Consider the following 5,059-nt stretch of genomic DNA (forward strand, 5'->3'; position numbering starts at 1 on the left):
GAACCCTGTCCATATATTTTTTCTGTGAGTGTTTGAGGAAATATCTGCCTATAGCAAGCCGTTTCAGAGAGTCCCCATTTGTGATGTCACAAACTGGGAATTTAGCATAGAACCACCTCTCACCACTATAAGTGACAATGTGTATTGTCTCTGCCAATGGGGGCAGTACATACCTAAATCTTTGCAAGCAAGCAATATTTTTATGTTCAAGTAAGATCTTACTAATGGATGGCCATTAGGGTCAAAAATCCCTGGGAGCACAATCCTCTAACAAGTACTTCGTCAGATTGTTCAACTTTCGGTAAAATGACGAGCACATCAGACTCCCTTTCATCACTGTCAACAGACGAAGAGGCAAATGTGTAAAACAACATTCATGAATGGCGAAAGTTTTGTCACTGCTTGTTACAAATCAGTAAATGCATTTTGTCCTCGTGGCTCACGTAGAAGGAAACATGGCATTGCCCAGAGACTTAGACCCACTCCCATATATTTTAGACCTAATTTTTATGGTTATGTGTTACGAAGCTGCCAATACTTGACAAAAACTGTGCATCACTTAATTGATTTTCAATGACATTTCAATGGATATTTCCAGAGATTAATGGTAAAAACTACACATTGTCCCTTTAAGAAAAAAATCGTTAATAGTCTCCTTTATATAATTTAAATCGATCCAAAAGTCACAGAACAAAATCAGCTGATACTTGGACACAAAATTCTTTTTCATTATACTTTCTTGTTTTCCAGTTTCAAGCCATTAAATGCAATTTTTAGTAACAATGTCATAAATATCTTATTACTATGAATTTCTGATTCTTGTTCATGAACTTCGCAGCTTCAGGGGAAGAAACTGTTCTTCGGCTTTGTTGTCCACACTGAGGATGTTCACTTGTCTGCCTGAAGGGAAGAGGGATGAGCTTTGTCCCTAGATTCTAGGATCTGGTTCTGCATATTGATGTTGGTTTAACACTGTTTGCAGCTTCTTTTTGGTGGATGTGTGCAGACCCAAGCCGATTCTAGCAGCTGGGATGAAATTATTACATCATCTTTGAAATTTTTATCCGATGACAATCTGTTGACTAGTTTAAGAGCAAAAGCTGCAGCACAAGTGACCATGTTTAATCCTTTGTGTAACATGCTTTGAATTTTCATTTAGAGCCTCAACTTGAAACTTTTAAAAAGTTTATAAAAAGGAAAAATAAAGTAAGATGTTTTGAGGAAATACTATTAAAAAGCACTAAAGTAGTTTAAAAATATTTGTTTATATTTTGTGTTTATTTTCCAAGATTCATTAATAAATAAGAGTACCGGTAAGAAGTGTTTCATGTCTGCCGTGTGTCACCAGGTCTCTGTTACAGCGGGTTCAGTTGACCTTTGGGTTGGAACGGGAGGGATTAAGTAGCCTTGTCAGACGTGAGGAGAGGATCAGGTTTTCAGATCCACCTGCAGAGCTTTCACCTTTGACCACAGAAACGCTTGGGAAAATAAAAACGGATTACTAGCGGAAAAGGAAAGTGCTGGTGTCTGACTTGCTTTGTGAAGTGAAGCAACTTATTTCCTAAAAATAACACTTTTTACCTCCTTGTTTTCAACGTGTAAAAAGCAGAAAACCCTGAGTTGCTGCATCATGTCAGGAAAGGTGCAAAAATGCAGTTTCAGCTCAATGTTGTTATTTTTAAGGCTGCAGCTTGCTCCAAACGGTGGCACACATAGTTTCACAATGAGGGTCACTTATGTTTGAGCTTGGCTCAGGAAGGGCTGTCAATAGACTCCTTTATGAGACAGTGGGGGGGAATTAGGCCATCAATGGGGGGGACTAAGCCATGTATGCGGTGCAACCACACTCGGGCCGGTGTTTGTTTTGAAGGTAGCACGAAACTGGTGTGACTTGTTTACACGGGATACGTGTCAGGAAGGGGTCAGTTCACACCTGGGAGGAGAAACTGACCACTCAGGTTGCATCAGAGCAAGAGGTGCAACCAGTCCCATAACAATCGAATTAGATGTAAAAAACATTCTATAATTAATAAATGATCTAACATGACCTCAGATTTATCAAGGAGTTCAAGTGACAATAATTTATTGAGATCTGGTTCATCCTGAAGAAAACTGTCCCTCCCAGGGCCTGGCTCAGGTTTAAACTGTTTGTTACATTTTAAAATAAAGATTTGCATTCAAACACACCAATTTTTGTAAGTTGTTTGTCACTATTTGAGACATTTTCATCATTGTATCCAATTTATTAAAACATCTATTTTTAACTATTATTGTTTCTGTGTTTTTGCCTTTGATGATTTGTTTGATCATGAAGAAATTTTGCTTAATTTTGGTCATTTTGCTTTTCTGTGCAGTTTTGTGAGCACCTACTGGATATTTGCATTATGCTGTTTATAAATCATTTTCTGATAAATCCATATATTTCATAATTTAGCTGTTTACAGCTCAGTTTGGCTCTTTTAATATTTCATTGAGTATTTTCTAGGATCTCATCACTTTGACTTTTTTATGTCATTGTCCCTTTAAGACAAGGGCTGCAATTCAACATGTTTTTGTTGTTTCCCTGAATAAACACACCTGATTTCAATCCACAGGTGATTAAACCATTGAATCAAGTGTGTTAGAGCAGGGAAGCAACTAAAAAATGCTGGATTGTGGCCTTCAAGAGATCCCTACTTTCAAGATTTTTCTGCTCCTAATTGACTTCATGTGCACATTTATACTTTCCCAACCCATTTTTTTCCAAATTTTTTAAAAATCTCTTTGGGCATTTCTTGACATGCAGGCCATTTTGAGTTCCCTTACAGCCTATTGTCACAGCTGCCAGCCTGAAGAGGGAAAAAGCAGCCAGGATCACCCAGCTCTGGTGATCAGCCGGACACCACCCCTCCTCCTCCTCTCTTCCAGGCTGCTGAGGAGCACAGCTGAGCTGAATCCTCCTGATAAGCCACACCTAGGATAAAAAGGCTGTGCCTTCAGCAGTCAGTGAGACAGCGGTGCAGGGGTTCTGCTGTTCTCCGTGATTCGTTTTATTTTAACCCCTTCGTTCATTCGAGTCTTTGTTTTGATGAGTTTAATTTTTATAGTTGAAACTCTTGAGTGATCCTGTGGGATCTTGTGTTCGTTTGTTTTAAAGGTTAACTTCGTTTGTGGAATATGATTGACTTCGGTTTTAAACACCTTCGTTTCAGTTGAGCTTTTAACTAAGTTTTAACCAGGTGTTTTTTAGTTGATCATTCGTCTTTTAATGTTAACCTTTTTGAGAGTTTGTGTTTGCATTATTTTTATAATGCCCGTCATCTGTTTGCCCGTGTTTTAGAACCTTTTTATAACAATAAAACCCGTTTAATATCCACTGTCCAGTTCTTAAGTTATCCCCATCCTTCACATTTTACCATCTCATGTCGGGGACGTAACATAAATGGGGGCTCGTCCGGGATTTTTAAACAACATCAGACCGCGAAGGAATGAACAATTCCCTGGTGGTGATATTTTAATGGTGTTTTATTTGTTTTAAAGGTTTTAAGCAACAGATGACTTGTGGGTGACTGGCGGGTGCTTCTGGAGGACCCGCCCCGCCGGATGATCCACTGCTGGATGGGCTCTCAGCATCTTCGAGCCTGATCCAGCCCAGGGTGATGAGAGGAGGATTGAAGAGGTTGGATCCAGAGTTGACCCCCTCAGGCAGGCTCAGAGGCTCTCCCTAGTTAGGGAGACCTGTTTTTACCTAGTGTTGTGGTGAGGAGGGTAGTGTTGGTGTCCTTTTGGGCACCATCTCGGGAGCACCCCAGTCTGGGGGATGTGCTATTCAGAGTCCTTCTTCCAGGCTCTGCTGGTTTTGTGCTTAATATGACCCCTCCAATATTCAGCATGAAGACTAGGGATTCAGATAGCCTATTTTATACCCAAGGCCAAAATCATCTGAAAAAAAATATATATATATTTTGAATAGAAATGCAGAGTAACTGAAAAATAGCCTAGCTTCTTATGTGAGAATAAATCCAAACGATTCTTATCCACTTGTTCAGCAAACAAACAAAAAAATAAGAAGAAACGAGGTGCATTCATTTTTGTTTGAACAAGCAGAGGACATTTATTTATAACGTACACAGGTTACGTCACCCATGAGTGGATCTTAGAGCAAAGTCTGTGCCTGAAAACAGAAAATACAGCAATTTCCACCTTAAATGAAAACAATCCATGCTTGTAAGATTCAGCTTGTGATGATTTCACCTCAGTACCGAAATCAATACTTCAAGCAGCTTCGGTTGACCTTCAGCGTACTTCTGATTCGGTGACCCGTCAATAATCTGGTAGTGTGACAGATTATAAGCTATGAAAAGGAAAAATCTAGCAGTATGGTTCATTTTAACAGATAAAATGGATGATTTTTTATTTTTAAGAAACTGTAGATTTCAAATCGATACATTCAAGTTTCAATAGTCATCATCGAGTCCTTGTTTTAGAGGTTGTCCTTCCTCACAGAGGTCATCTAAAGACAAATGTCTCATATAAATCATAAAGAGAACACCTACCTGGTTAAAAATCACTGGTTATAAGTATTTTTATCCAGACTCATTAACATATTCCATCTTAAAGCAGCTTAAAACATGCTGTAAATACACTCTAACATAGAGTACAGGAGCTCTGATGCTGAGAAAGGTTGGTCTCTGGGGGTCTACAGAAAACAGTAGAAACTATGAAGAAAAAGAGAGATTGCATCTTTTCTGCAGGTAGAAACATTCACAACTCTTCGTGCAGATCTTTGCGACTAGAAAAGCATTTTGGGTGGAAAAAAGGTGTGCGGTGCTTATGAATAATGCTTCTTTTTTCTTTTGCAAGGTTTGAATTCCCGAGCTTGTTAATAGTCTAAAACAAACATGTCTTGCATTACGTTAAAAGTGCACTTTAGAGATGAGAGTTAGAAGGCTTTTGTTCAGGAAGGTGAAGATCTAACAATCAGAACCCAAGTTTACAAAAAAATCTGATGAAAAATGGGAAAAGTGATCCATCCCAAAAAGTTAATAATACAAAGTTATGTAAAGATGAGAACCTCTCT

Source organism: Nothobranchius furzeri, chromosome 11, assembly GCF_043380555.1.
Source record: "Nothobranchius furzeri strain GRZ-AD chromosome 11, NfurGRZ-RIMD1, whole genome shotgun sequence".
Lineage (NCBI taxonomy): Eukaryota > Metazoa > Chordata > Actinopteri > Cyprinodontiformes > Nothobranchiidae > Nothobranchius > Nothobranchius furzeri.